General features: G+C 43.7%; 1 long non-coding RNA gene across 2 annotated transcripts in view; it reads left to right on the top strand.

Annotated features, from left to right (window-relative positions):
• The window catches only part of LOC144785855 (uncharacterized), a 92,969-nt gene that overhangs the window by 36,461 nt on the left and 41,167 nt on the right, over window positions 1–15,341 (top strand). For both annotated transcript variants that reach the window (XR_013602050.1, XR_013602049.1), the window contains exon 3: window positions 12,836–12,970. This is a non-coding gene — a long non-coding RNA (uncharacterized LOC144785855). The remainder of the gene's footprint in view (window positions 1–12,835; window positions 12,971–15,341) is intronic.

Below are 15,341 nucleotides of genomic sequence, written 5' to 3'. Positions count from 1 at the left end.
ATGGTTTTTGAGCTTGTACTTATTATTTTGTTCTTCAGACTTAGATTATTCAAGAAGTTCATGTTTATAGTGATACCAATTTACCTTTTGAATCTCATTTTGAGAAGTTTGTATCTTCAGTTATCTTTGACTTTATATTAAATCTTTAAAACTTAAATTTGGTCAGTGGTCATTTAGAGTGGTGTAAGTTCTTAAATTGATTGACATATTGCTAGATTACTTTTTACTCAATGACAGGTACCAACGATTCAATCGACGTAGTTTGGGATTTGGTAAGATAATTAGTAACCAGTAATCCCGCGTTAGCAGTTGGTAGCAGAGTGAGGATGGTTATCTTCTTGAGGAAGGTAATCTAGAGAGGTTAGTTTACCCCAAGGCCCGAGACGTCGAGAGACGAGCAGCGGAAGAATCGTGTGCCGAAAGGTGCAGACGGTGCGAGAAAAGCAGCAGTATCGGAGAGTGAGTATAAAAAGGGTCATGCGTGAACAGATTGCGGTGTTTTGTGTTGTATTTGTATTGTAATGTCTTGCGGAGTTGAATGCCTGTAGTGTGAATGAGAGAAGGTTGTGAGCGCGCGCAACCTGGTAAGCTGGTAACCTGGTAAACGGGTGAACTGGTGAAATCTTAAGTTCAGGCCAGAGCTTAAGTGGTTTTGGGTGTATCGAACATCCAGGGTAGTTGTCGACCATAGTACGGAGGTCACGAGGTACCATTGACCGCCGTGGATCCAAAATAGGGGGAGTGTAAGAGTGAGTGTATGAGTAACGGACGCTGGTCGAAAGTTACTGTGTGTGAGTACCCTATCGGAGAAGGCGATTGTCTGGAAGTAAACGGAAAGACATTTCGCCAAGTTAAGGTGACAACTACAGAAAGACTGTGGGCGTACAGTCAAAGAAAGGTGATCGCTTGGACGGAAGTAATCATTTTTCAGAGTATGAATGGGACGCGTGCATGACCGAGGAGACGAGCTGAGAAAGGAGGGGAACTGCTGCGAAGGGGGACGGGTGACGTCGGCTAGAGCCGCGCTGTGATTGAGCGGTTGGTGTGACGTTAGCTAAAGCCGCGCTCTGGTTGGGCGGCTAGCGTGACGTCGGAGGAAAGTCGCGTACGGATAGGCCAGTTAGTGAGAACGGCGCTGAGATTGGTGGAGTGTCATCAGGAAGTAAACAAACGCGGAGAAAAGAGAAATCATGAAGTGTTTTAAGTGTTTGAAAGGGATTTTTAAACGTAAACGAAGTGAACATTATTATGGGGAAGAGGCTCCGCCGGAGGGTACGCCAGCTCATTATATGGCAACGAATGTGGGGCTGCATACGATATTATGGATTGGGGCTTGGAATAAGCTTACGGAAGGGAATGAGGAAATGCAGTTCCCGAGGTACGGGACGTTTAAATTAGAGGTGTTACATCGGCTAAAAGCAACCATGTCCTCATTGAAACCCTCGCCCAGACCAACACAGTTTGAGGCTCTTAATGCATGGATTAAGGCTGCACACGACCGAAATTTGAACAGGCGTCAACAAAGACTGACGCGATCGGTAAGGGCAGTGCGAGATTCCAAATGGGATGAGGAGGAAAAGCGTTGGAGAGTACAGACTATTGAGGTGGAGAAAATGTATCCGATGAGGGAGGTGTCAGGAGGAGGAAACCTCATGGAAGAAGACGAGGAAAGCGAGTCGGAGGACAATCTGATAAACAGATTGTTAATGGATAGACCACCTCCGAGAGTGGGGTTAATAGAAGATAGAGGGCTCGCAAGGGAAGATGGAAATGACATAGAGGGATATACACCACTCCCTATATCGGAATGGACACCTATCAAAGGCGGAGAAACACCTCCAAACAACACTGTACAGAGTGTAGTGGGAAGGTTTGTGGTGCAGAAAACGCCAACCACCGAAAGGGCTGAGTCTGTGGGATTACCAGACGCTCTTCAAGTGCCTGTTACCATAGGACCCATAGTTTCGATCTATAACCCTGAGAGAGATAGAGGGGAACAACAAAGGCAATTGGATAGGGAAAGGATTGAGATGGAAAGAAGGAATAATGTGACAAATGCATGGAAGCAATTGCCAGGATCGGTAACATGGAATACCCCATTAGACACGACTGTCGGTCCCAATTCAGAACAGGGAGGTCCAAGAGGACCAATGGATCTAAGGGGACCGCGGCCAAGATCCTTTTCAGAGTTAAGAGCTGATTTGAGGGAATGGGACGGGTCCATAGTATCTCCGAGTAACAGGACAAGAACGGAACCAGAGTGGGAAAGCAGGGGTAACGGGACTGTATCTCATTGTGGGGCCAGCGAAAGCAGTCAGGGCCGGGAAGGCCAAAGTCAAGAGAATAGAGGGGATGCATGTCCTACAAATCAGAGAGAACAGCCGGAACAAAATACTAGGATTGTAGAATGTGAGGAAATGTCCCGTCTCTGGGGGAAAGGAGGAGATGAGGCGGTACGGGCTTTTCAGAATAGGTTTAGGTGCCTTCATCATACACTTGGGGAAGACGTTCAACATTGGAGAAAGGAGAACAGTGATAGGTCCCGCCACGCCTCGAATAATCAGGAATCACAGGGAAGTAGGGAAGAAAGAGGGAGTAATGGAACATCTTACCCTGCATCCCGTGAAACTAGTCAGGATGGGGAGAGAGGGGCTATGAGGCATGAAGGAGTGTTTCACCACCCACCCCGAGAAGATGGAAAGGCATGGGACCTAGAGAGATGGGAACAGGGGAGGACTCCCTATAACTCACCAATACCTAAACGAAGATCTCGGAGCTGGGATGGGAGAGATGCGGATGGAGGAGCTAAATTGAGTGTCTTGAAAGCTGAAATTAAGGCAAAAAGGCTTGATGTTACCAGTTTAAAATCAGATGTTGATGAGATAATAGATGGAACCTTGCCTTTGGAAAGGATAGAATTGTATGAACAGGATGAGTTATTGTTCATGGCAAAGGATATTACTAGGAAAGCTAGAGCGTTTCATGAGAAACTGACTGATTTGGCAGATAGATATGCCGTGGATTTGTCTAGGACAAGGGCATTACAGAGTAACCACAGATTACAGTACGCAGACCAGGATCTAGATGAGAAGAGAACTACTGGATTAAAAACACACATAAGAGAGCTGGTATCAGGGATAAGAGTGTGGAGAGAACTGGATAAATGGGAAGAAAGGTGGTCAAAAAAGGGCACAGTTAGACGAAGTGCAAATGTGATGACCCCCGAGGGAAGGGTAATGCATATGGAGGCATTCCCTTTGCGAGAAATATCAAATGGAAATTATGTACATGTGCCCTGGAGTAGAGGAGACTTAGCTGCATTCACCAACTCATTTCCGAAGTTGCGGGACAATCCAGTAGAGTGGTATAAGCAGGTAGAGAGGTTTGTTAAAATTTCGAAGGTATTGTGGATTGATTTGAACACGTTGTTTGACATCGTGGTCCCATCTGATCTGTGGCCTTGTAAGACTAGTGTTGAATGGCCAAATACTGAACCAGTGAGGGATGCTCGGACTAATGGACCGTCCGAGATTGTCATGCGAAAGTATGAAAGGGTAATAGCATGGCTGAAAGATAAGGTACCACCACAGGACATAGACTGGGTAAAAATAGACCGAACAAGGCAGGAACCCAAGGAGACAGTTCACGAGTTTTATGAAAGGTTATTGAAAACATTCAAGCAATACAGTGGACTAGATGTAATGGATCCCAAAGATATAGGGCAGTTTGTGTCAAAGTTTGTCTTGGGGTTGAGACCTGATATTTGTTTGATGATACAGCAACATTTAATCTGTTGGCAGAACAAACCACTAGATGAGATTTTACGTTATGCGAGGTACTGCAGTGACGAGATAGATTCTAAAGCCAAGAATCTAAAGGAGAAATTGATGGTGGTGCAAATGCAGTCCGCTGGGAAGGGTGGCCAGCAGAAACAGGGGATGGGACGAAAGCCAAACGGTCAGAATAAGGACAATGAGGAAGGGCAGAGACCTAGGATAGACTTTGCCACTTTAAAGAAAACGACAAAGTGTCATCAGTGTCACCAGGTGGGGCATTGGCGACGCGAGTGTCCCTTTAACCCTGAAAATGGAGAGCTAGAAGTAGAAGAGCAGGTCCAAGAAGTCCCAGTGCAAAAGGTGACAGTTCCAGGAGGCAAGGTGGCCAAAGGGGGGACTTCGGCTCCACGGGCCCAATTCCCACAGCCACCGAAGATAGCAGCTGGGGGAAAGGTCTTTAAACAAATGCCTCTGTTTATCGAGGAAGAAAAGTGTTATTACATTGATCCATTGACAGGACAACGGGTGAGCAGTGAAGAGGATTGTACCCTTGGGGCAGTCCTAGAAGTGGATCAAAGAGGGCCATTTGTTGAGGCAGAAGTGGCAGGGTGTCCCACTACGTTCTTAGTGGATACTGGGGCTACTCGTTCGACTCTGAGATCAGCGGTGGTTCCAGACTTGCCAATGTCAGGGGAAACTATTCAGGTGGTAGGAGTCGCAAATAAAAGAATGACTAGTCCTTTGACAGAACCAGTGTCTGTGAAAATTGGAAACCACATGAACGAACATCAGTTTGTGGTTTGTGACTCGAGTCCGGTATGTCTGTTGGGAAGGGATTTGTTATGCAAATTGAATTGCACCATATACTGCACCCCACAAGGAGTGGAGGTACAGACTACCGACGATGATGCTACCTTTAAGGTGGCCAATTCAAAATTCTGTGTAGAACTATATCCTACTCTGACTGTAGAAGATCTTCCCCAAGATTTAAGAGATGCAGTGGCGTCAGAGGTGTGGGATTTCACAGGAGAAGATATAGGATTGATTAAAGGGGTAGAACCGGTAAAAATATTGGTAAAACCAAATGTTGAGTTTCCAAGAACGCCTCAATACAAATTGTCACAGGAAACGATTGCAGGAATAAAGCCTGTGATCGAGTCAATGATTCAACAGGGAATATTGAAAGAAATCGTGGGCAGTCCTTGTAACTCCCCGATTATGGGTTTGCAGAAACCTAGCGGGAAATTCAGGATAGTGCAGGATTTACGAAAAATTAACAACATAGTCGTTTCATGTTGTCCCGTGGTACCGAATCCATCAGTGATACTGTTTCAAATACCATGTCAAGCAGAATGGTTCACAGTGATAGATCTTTGTCAGGCTTTCTTTTCAATCCCATTGGATGAAGAGAGCAGGTATCTTTTTGCTTTTAAAATGGAAGATCGCGTTTTAACATGGTGTCGAATCCCACAAGGATTCACAGACAGCCCATCCATCTTTAATCAGTTGTTGAAGAAGAATCTTGAGAATCTAGTACTGCCACAGAACTCGGTTCTGGTACAGTACATAGGTGACCTACTTGTTGCGTCAGAGACAGAGGAAGCTTGTAAAGCAGATTCAATTGCCTTACTGAATCATTTAGCTGAAAATGGACATAAGGTATCTCCGAGCAAGTTGCAGTATTGTCTGACAGAAGTACAGTATCTAGGGCACAGGTTAGAAAAAGGGAAACGTAAGGTGTCCCCAGAGAGGATTGAGGCGATAATGAAAATGAATGCGCCTACAGCACAGAGAGAAGTTAGAATGTTCCTAGGAATGGTGGGTTACTGCCGACAGTGGATAGTTAACTTCTCACTGAAAGCAAAGCCCTTACAGAAACTGACGCACAAGGAGGTGAGTGATCCGGTACCATGGGATGAAGAATGTCTAGTGGCGTTTTTACAGCTGAGAGACGATTTATGTCGTGCTCCGGCTCTGGGAATGCCTGATTACGAGAAGTCATTTTCACTCTATTGCTGTGAGAGAGAGGGATGTGCTTTGTCAGTCTTGGCACAGACCCACGGAAATGCCCGTAGACCAGTTGCATATTTTTCGGCTACATTAGATCCAGTAGCCGCAGCGTTGCCCGGATGTCTCAAGTCCGTTGCTGCAACGGGTGTCAGCATTGAAAGGAGCGAGAGTATTGTGATGGGACATCCAGTGGTGGTGTATGTACCACATTCAGTTGAATTGCTAATGACCAGGACGAAGACGCAGCATCTGACCAATAGTAGGCTCACGCGCTACGAGCAAGTTATACTTGCCGCAGAGAACGTGACCCTCAGGAGATGCTCTGTCTTGAATCCTGCTACTTTGATGCCATTACCCACTGTGATAGAAGGCGAAGGATGTGAAGACCATGATTGCCTTGATGTGACTGAACTATGCACGAAACCCAGACCAGATATTGTGGATGAGCCATTGTCTGACCCCGATGAAATTTACTTTGTTGATGGCTCATGTTTAAGAGACGATACTGGTCGGTTGAGAGCAGCTTATGCTGTTTGTACCATTACTGGAGTTGTGGAAGCCGCTTGCCTGGAAGGAGTACATTCCGCACAGGTAGCAGAAATTATTGCCCTAACTCGTGCCTGCATAGCAGGAAACGGAAAGAGAGTCACCATCTACACGGACAGCCAATATGGTTTCGGTGTGGTTCATGATTTCGGGCAGTTGTGGTCTCAGAGGGGTTACATGACCTCCTCTGGTTCGCCCATTCGAAATGGAGAATTTGTGCGGCTGTTGTTAGAAGCATTGCAAGGTCCAGTTGATATCGCAATAGTAAAATGTGTAGCTCATACTAAGAATACAGATTTTGTGTCACAAGGCAACAGATACGCTGATGAAGTCGCACGCTATTGTGCGGAACAAAATTATTCTTTCTCAAAGGTGGAAATAGAAGGTGCAGAAGAAAAGACTGAATTAAGTATGATGTTAGAAACTGTAGACACTTGGGAGGATTTAAGAATAATGCAGGAGAACGCACCTGAAACAGAGAAAAAGGCATGGGAAATAGCAGGTTGTGTGCGAAGTGAAATGGATTTTTGGGTTTCAGCAGATGGGAGAGCTGTGTTACCTGAAGAATTAGCTAATCCCATGGCGAGAGAAATACATGGTCCAGTACATCTAGGAAGGGATGCTATGATGAGAGTGTTTAGGCAAACTTGGTATTGCCCTAAATTTAGAATAGCAGCAGAATCAGTATGTAAGCGATGTGTTACCTGCCAACAACTGAACGTAGGCAAACGAACACCAGTCACACTGAGTCACATTGGGAGGTCGGGGGGGCCTTTCAATAGAATGCAATTAGATTTCATCGAAATGCCAAGAGTCAATCGCCTTAGGTATGTGTTGGTGATTGTATGCGTATTTTCCAGATGGGTTGAAGCGTACCCTACACGTAGGTGCGATACACTCACAGTGGCAAAGTTGTTGCTCAGGGAGTTGATACCGCGCTTCGGGGTGCATGCCTCTTTGGAATCGGACAGAGGAAAACATTTTAACAGCGAAATAGTGAAGATGTTGTGCTCCACACTGAATATCGACCAAAAGCTGCATTGTAGTTATCGACCAGAAGCTTCAGGAATTGTGGAACAAGTGAACGGCACGTTGAAGAATAGATTGGCTAAAGTAGTGGCATCCACATCTTTGAGTTGGCCAGATGCTCTTCCTTTAGTGCTCATGAGCATGCGCAGCACACCTGATAGGAGGACAGGTCTCTCTCCCCACGAGATCCTGATGGGGAGGGCCATGAGACTTCCTACAGTTCCAACTACTGCTCTATTGAATATTACAGATGATCTGATCTTGGATTATTGTAAAGGACTGTCTGACGCCATCCATTCTGTGTCCCTTCAGGTGCATGCGGCTGAAGTTCCAGCATCGAGGAACCTGTGTCATGATCTGAACCCAGGGGACTGGGTCTTAGTTAAAAAACACGTCCGGAAGAACTGCCTAGATGTTCGCTGGCGTGGGCCCTTTCAGGTAATCCTGATAACGAACACCGCGGTGAAGTGCGGGGGGCTGCCAAATTGGATCCATGCTTCCCATACTCGAAGAGTTCCAGCACCTCTAGAAGGAACAGCTCCCATCCCAGACGAAAGCCCGGAAGTGGAAGAAGAGTCGCAAGAAGGGATTGAGGCAGCTGAGGGGGTGTCGGAAGAAGTTGGGAACGCAACGGATTCAGAAGAAGAGCGAAGGCAGGACGGCAGTGAGACAGAAGACGCAACTGAAGGAGAGAGCAGAAGTGAATACGACTCAGACTCAGATCCGTATCAGAGCGACCAAGAACCAAGTGAGAGGACAAGAAATAGGAGAATAAGGCTTGGAGCTGCCACTTGGCCAACAAGGAGAAGAAGGCTAAGTTTGAGGTCGGCCCAGGAAGAAACGCTTACTCCTATATCCGAAGACTCAGATCCAGAAGAAGATATCCAGGATCAAGCCGAGGAGGGTCTTAGAAGATCAAGGAGGGTGCGAGTGCCTAGTAGAAGATACTCTACTCCCGACTGGACCTACCTTGTTGCAGATGTCTGGGAGACACAGAACAGGGAGGATCAGGGAAGTGGAACTGATCAGAACTGACCCGATCATCACAGTGCAAATAAGGTTTCTACTGCCAGGAGCGGAGACCGAAAGGTTGCTGACACTCAACATCGTTCATCCTGCTCTCCTGAGTGGAATAAGAAAATTGATTTTAGAGACAGTTGAGTTTCCAGTTTGCTGTTCACGATATCCAATATTGGAGGGAACTCTTCTTCGTTTGGAAATGCTTGAGCGAGTAGTAGAAATGCTAGGAGCGCTTATTGTTGTGGATTAATACCATATTGTGAATGTCTTCAAAGGGGCGCAGAACTGGAAAGGTGAAGAAAGTGATTCTGGTTAGAACGGACCCCTTTGTGATTGTGGATGTAGAACTGATAGTACCAGGAGTGGAAATTGAAAAAACGTTAACTCTCAATTTCGTCCGTCCACTTGTCTTGAGCGACATAAGGAGAATAATCCTAGAAAAAGTTGACTTTCCATGTTGTGGTACGAACTGCCCAGAACCTGAGGGAATGATACTTCGGATGGACATTTATGAAGACGTAGTGTCACTCCTTGAGTCATACATAACTTCAGACGAAAATAAGACTGTTGAAAAGAAATTGTAAAAATTTTGCAAGATAACCTAGCGCCGAGTGGAAGAAGAAAAATGGTAGGGGTTTCATTTTAGTGGATGGAGAAGGGCTAGGGTTGTCTATTTTCTACTGGACTTTGAACTGTTTTGCGGAAACAAATTGTCAAGCTTCCAAGTGTTCAAAGAAAGACATTGCAAGAGAGAAAGACTTTGTTTGAAAAGAAGAGGAAGTGAATGCTGGAAGAAAGTCAAAAACTACACTGTTTGAGAACATGGAGGCTGGCAACCCGAACCGCAGGGCAAAATGTATAGCTGTTACACTTTTAGGAGTAGTGGTTTCTCTTATAATTTTAGTGGTAACTGTTTCATTCCTAGCGGGACACGAAGGGGATGAAACCGCAGTCAAGGAGGATAAGGGAGTATCAACACCGAAAACTACCATTATTAAAGAGAAGGGAAACATCAATGAGAAAGACAAAGCATTGTTAGATGCAGAAATAAAAAGGCTTCACACAGATGAGTCACAGGGAAATTACAAGTCAAATGCTTATGCTAAATTGCTTTATGAATATGTTGATGCCATGGAAGTGAAGGATTGTTACGTTTGTATGCAATTACCAGCTTCAGTGGAGGAGGGTATCAGATACCATCATCTTCCGTTGACATATGGAATAACGTGCAGTTTATTGTTGAGCATGTTTTATGGACGAGAAGGATTCGAGTATTATTTCTCGAATTTCGACTCGACATTGCCAGAGGTTCCGAATTTCAAGCATTTGAACAAATGGGACTACTACAAAAGCGAAGACAGATTACACAAATGGTTTATTCCATGGAAAACGTTAGATACTTCACATGCTCGAAGAAACAATCTGACTTGTCAAATATCAGAGGTTGAGAAAAAGTTTATAGCACAGGTAGATACTAGATACAGGAGGCAGAAGATTTTGAAAGCATCAGGACAATGGGAAACAGATTGGACCAAGGAGGAGAGGGCACATCAAAGAAAGGGTAGTATTGGTCCAATTGCTTTGGATAAGGATAAACGGGGAAAACTGTGCATACACAGGAGTTACTCATATTATGAAAACTTTTATGTAGGTCAAGTCCATTGTGAACATGCCTTTCAATTGGAGTATTACTCTAAGAACTTTTTGAAAGGGATGCAAGCAATACCAAATGTATATTTTGTATGTGGAAGAAATGCCTATGTGAAGTTACCAGATAATTGGTACGGATCATGTTATTTGGCTGTTGTCTTCCCTAAAATATATCATGTTGAGAATTTAGACACGCCTAAGAAGGAAATATCAACTAGATGGAAACGAGGGCTGGGTGCAGCAGAAGTAGTTGGAGATGTACTAGGTGCTGCATTCCCTTTCTTAGGATTGATAATGAATGACATCAAAATTAGGAGGTTAGCTACAGTCGTAGATAGGCTATCTGCTAGTACTGCAAGATCATTGATGCTGATAGAAGGTGAGATGCAATCGATTAGGGCAATGGTTCTTCAGAACCGACTTGCTCTAGATGTTCTGTTAGCAAAAGAGGGAGGAGTCTGTAAGGCCTTGAAGGTCCAGGAATGCTGTACTTACATTCCAGACAATTCAAAACCTCTAGAGAAGTATATACAAAATATCACTGCCATACACTACGAAATTGAGGACCTAGCAAAGGTAAATGTGTGGGAAAAAGTAGGTCATGGAATGGGTAAAGTTGGAAGTTGGTTTGCCAACTTAGGAAAGGGTATCGTTTGGTACATACTGAAACCCATCATCATAATAGTGATTTGTGTAATCACTTTGTGGGGATTGGTGCGTTTGTATCAATGTTATAGAGCAAATAGGTTACAGAGAGCTATGAAGAAACAGGAAGAAGAGTTGACAGCGATGCAGGACACTCAATATAAGAGTCTGAAAGCATTAGAGGGTATGAAAAGAGGTGGAACTGCCCTGTCTTCTCTTTGAAGGGTTCTACATTTTTTTGGTGTCTTGGTGATGATGACCCCTGAAGGTCATCAAAGGGGGGACTGAGAGAGCACAAGTTTGGAAAAAAATGTATAAGTACGCCATATTTACAAGCACGTAGTTAGTTTAAACATGTTTTGCACACGAGTGTTTTATATCTAGGAGTGAAAATATACAGAGTGTTTTATATTCAGTAGTGAAATGTATAGAATGTTAAGTAGAGTAACTATAATTGTAACGGTGTGAGATTAATGTAGAAATGTTGGAATGAATATGAAAACCTCACGTTCTCATGTTAAAAGAATCATGTCCGAATTAAATGTAACTTTAAAATCCAGTATTATGTGTAGGCCTTAGGGCAATTCACAGCAAACCTGAACGTGCTGCTAAATTAATGTGAGATAAGGTTGACATGGTTCTTCCAAATGTACTATTGAACTTAGGGTTAAAAGTATATGCTTTATAGATGTGTTATTTTAGAAACGTATGCTAGTTAAGAATGTTTGCTGTTTAAATCAAGTTAACGTTTTAAGAGTGCAGGGACCTGCTGCATGTAAATCAAGTAGGCCAGAGGAGATAATGTCATGTCGTTTAAATCGTCATGTGCTCGTTAGAGAAGAGGTCGCGAGGTGTCCAGCACAGAGCTTTGAGAGTGTTTTACGACTTAAGATATGGTGGAGTCTGGAATTTGAGGCCCACTGCAGGACGAGCTGTATGCAGGTGCGAGGGTCCTAATCAGCTCGAATGAAAGGGACTTTGTTCAGTGGCGCCTTGCGCAGGCCTGTAGGAGTTTCCAGGAATTTCAGGGGGTATCAGCGCACTGGAGAAGAAGCCCGGGAACCAAGGTCAACTATAACGAGGGTCTTGAAGAGTACCATCATGGAGTTTGCCGCGCAAAGATGTACCACGTGAGGGGCGTCCCAAGGGGCGTTTCTATTGAAAATGTGATTTGGTATTAGGGAAAGAGACCCGGGAGGAGAGCAGAGCAGATGATTTTGGGAGCCTAAGGAAGCGGATGGGTAGGCAGATAGGCTGATCAGGAGAGACCCATTATTAGAGAAGAGACAAAGAGAAGTGCGTGATCTTCTTAGGAAGTCACCACGGCTGACACCTAGAGGGTTAAGATCTTGCTAAGTAGGGATGTCATTTAAAATAGTGTAGGGACAGACTAACCTTAATTTTCTTTTCTGTAATGACTTTGAGATTGCAACTTATATCTATTTTGACAACCCTTATGGTTTTTGAGCTTGTACTTATTATTTTGTTCTTCAGACTTAGATTATTCAAGAAGTTCATGTTTATAGTGATACCAATTTACCTTTTGAATCTCATTTTGAGAAGTTTGTATCTTCAGTTATCTTTGACTTTATATTAAATCTTTAAAACTTAAATTTGGTCAGTGGTCATTTAGAGTGGTGTAAGTTCTTAAATTGATTGACATATTGCTAGATTACTTTTTACTCAATGACAGGTACCAACGATTCAATCGACGTAGTTTGGGATTTGGTAAGATAATTAGTAACCAGTAATCCCGCGTTAGCATCAGTCAAATGTATTAGTCTGAGTCGCAAGCTTCTTTAGTGGTTTCCACTGATGGAAAGTTATGAAACTTCCTTCACCAAGTCTGAACAGTTTCAACTTTATGGAGTTTGCCCTTTTTCCCACCTGAAACCTCAGATTTGACTATTCTGTGGTATTTTCAGAGGTCCCGACTATATTATGATACAGATATGCCAAGATTATTTGTCCCTCACAACAAAGTGAATGGTGTTGGGGAGTGATGTGTGTCAGGCTGACTTCCATATATCCTCATTGTTGATGTATAAAAAGTTGGATGCAAAGCAGTTTGATATTGTCTTTGATAGTTCAGGGAAGTATACGACTAAATGTATTTATTGCAAAGAACAACAATTGTGAAGTTTTTGTTCTTTTACCAGGAGGAACAAGTCAATGCTCATCTGACACGATTCAGAAAAGTGCAGCATGAGCTTGAGGAAGCAGAGGAGAGGGCCGACATTGCTGAATCCCAAGTGAATAAACTCAGGACCAAGAGTCGCGATGTTGGGAGCAAGGTGAGATACCTCTATGAGAGGATGAAATAATTGATTTGCTTTTGAGAAAAGGGAAGTAGTCAGGGGTTTCAGAATGTTAGAGATTTGGTCAGAGGCTTGAGCCCAGAATTATTAACGGTTTACTTGCATGATTCAAAATGGTGTAAAGCAGTGCAAAGGACATTAATAATTAGCTTTCATCCCAAAAGCTACATTGTGGCAAAAGTAGACCCTCGTGCATCGACAAAATGGCTTTGTAATCACACGGGATAGGACTGAAGCAGAAGAGCACAAAAACATAGGTTTTGGTGCATAACCAGGTCTACTATGAATAAATGAATGAATGAGTAAATTAATTTTGTTGATCATGAATCATAATACAGTTCATTCAAACCTGTACATGATAAAAGAATACACATAGCAAAAAGGAAAACGAATAACAAAACAGATACACGTACAAAGGACCCTTGTAAAAAACATATGTAAAAACATGCTGTTTGAGCCGGTCGAAGCCCAGCATGTCACAATTAGTCTTCTTTAAATTGCGCAGAAAGTTAGGGTGACGGTCTTGAAAAGTGCAATAGAAAGTTGATAATGACTGCTGCCCGTGCTTGTTGATAGTTTACCTGGAGCACTCCAATACCATTAGTCTGTTTCAACATTTGTCCATCGTAGTGCAATGTCGCAAGAGGCAAAGTGGCCAGTGACTAGAGAGTGCAATGGTGCAAGCATGGTGACCACTGCTGTGGCACTTGGTTCAGTTCATAAAGTGCACTCAAGTGTCCTCAAAGTATTTCATCTTTTACCCGTACCGGGACATTTACTTGCATATTATATTCAATTCAGACTGTAGAGCGACACACTGCACACTAAAGCTTCAATTTTCGTCCCCCTTTTCTTAGTTTTTATTCAGCTGCGGTATTTAGTGGGGCTTTTAAGGTTCGCGCCGGTACCTTAATCAAATCGTTGTGGACCAGATTTGAGCAATTTCTCAGCGATGGAGATACATTTTACCAAGCAGGGTATTACCTGAGCGGATGTATGACGTTACAACGCATGCTTTTACCACGCATGCTGTTACAACGCAGTTTTTACAACGCAAACCTTTACAACGCATAGCGCTTTGGGGCGCTGGATAGTGAATAGTTTAATTTACTATTCCAACTCCAGTCCCCGTGGACACTAGGGAAGGTGTTGGATAGTAAATTAAATCTATTCCCTATCCTAGAGCACCCCCCAGCGCAATGCGTTGTAATGGTTTTCGTTGTAAAACCTGCGTTGTAACAGCACTGCGTTGTAAAAGTTTTGTTGTAAAGGAATGTTCCCCTACCTGAGCACTTGAGCCTAGCAAGCGACACAGGAGGGTGTGACGACATGTCCTAATCCCTTGAATATTGAAGATGTTGCATAGGTACTCTGTGTTCAGCTTACCAGACTGGGCACATGCACAATATGTGCAAGAGATTTCCTGCATGCCCCTGACACAGCCCACATAGCATCAGGCTAGATTTTAGGACTCACTTTGGCAGTGCGTCGCTTGATGATAAGCCAAACCTAGAAACCTGGAATTATGAAAGCCTTTGATTTTTTCAGCCAAGTATTTCTGTGGGCTCAGCGATTTGTATATGTTTATACACGTCAACGAGTGTTTGCGCTTTTTTACAGCATTCCTTGGGGCAGATTTACAAGCCCTTTGCGCCACTTTTGCGTCACTTTTCCCATGTTAAAAGTGGCGCAAGGGGTTTGTAAATCTGCTCCCCTTGTCTCTTGCCCACACAGTGATTTAATTTGTTTATTCATTTTGAATTTAAATGCTTTGTGATGATAAGCCAAATCGCAGCGCAACAAACATGGATTTATGAAAGCCTTTGATTATTTCAGGCAAATAATTCTGTGGAAATTCTGTGGGTTCAACAAGTGTTTGCGCTTTTTAAATCATTCCTCGTCTCTCATCCACAACAGTCATTTTATGCATTTATTTATTGTAAATTTAAAAGCTTTGTGAGGTATGTTTGCTTCCCAGAAATGACGTGCACTCACCCCCTCGAAAGTCTCACTTCTGGCATTGACCCAGCGGGTCATTTCATTTCCTTCCTGAATTTCTTTCCAATGAAACGATCTTAAAGTGTCCGTATTGCGTCTCTTAATGATGACGTATACTGAGGTGGTTGTCTTGCTGTACTAGCCATTGGTCTTGCAGGCCAAACTCTAAACTGATCTGTACCCCGAGGTGTTCTGCGGAAGAAGGAACATGAGGCAGAAACCTTTGCGCTGTGAGTTATTCAAAAATAAGTGTAGCCTCCTCGGAAAGGCATCTGACCCACGGGCCAACATTGGAACCCGCTTCACCTTGATTGCCGCCAAAGTTGGTTCCCAGTTTGGCGTGGGTACT

This window comes from Lissotriton helveticus, chromosome 10 (assembly GCF_964261635.1).
Source record: "Lissotriton helveticus chromosome 10, aLisHel1.1, whole genome shotgun sequence".
NCBI lineage: Eukaryota > Metazoa > Chordata > Amphibia > Caudata > Salamandridae > Lissotriton > Lissotriton helveticus.
Note: the sequence above shows the minus strand (reverse complement) of the source record. Positions and strands in the feature narration are given on the sequence as shown.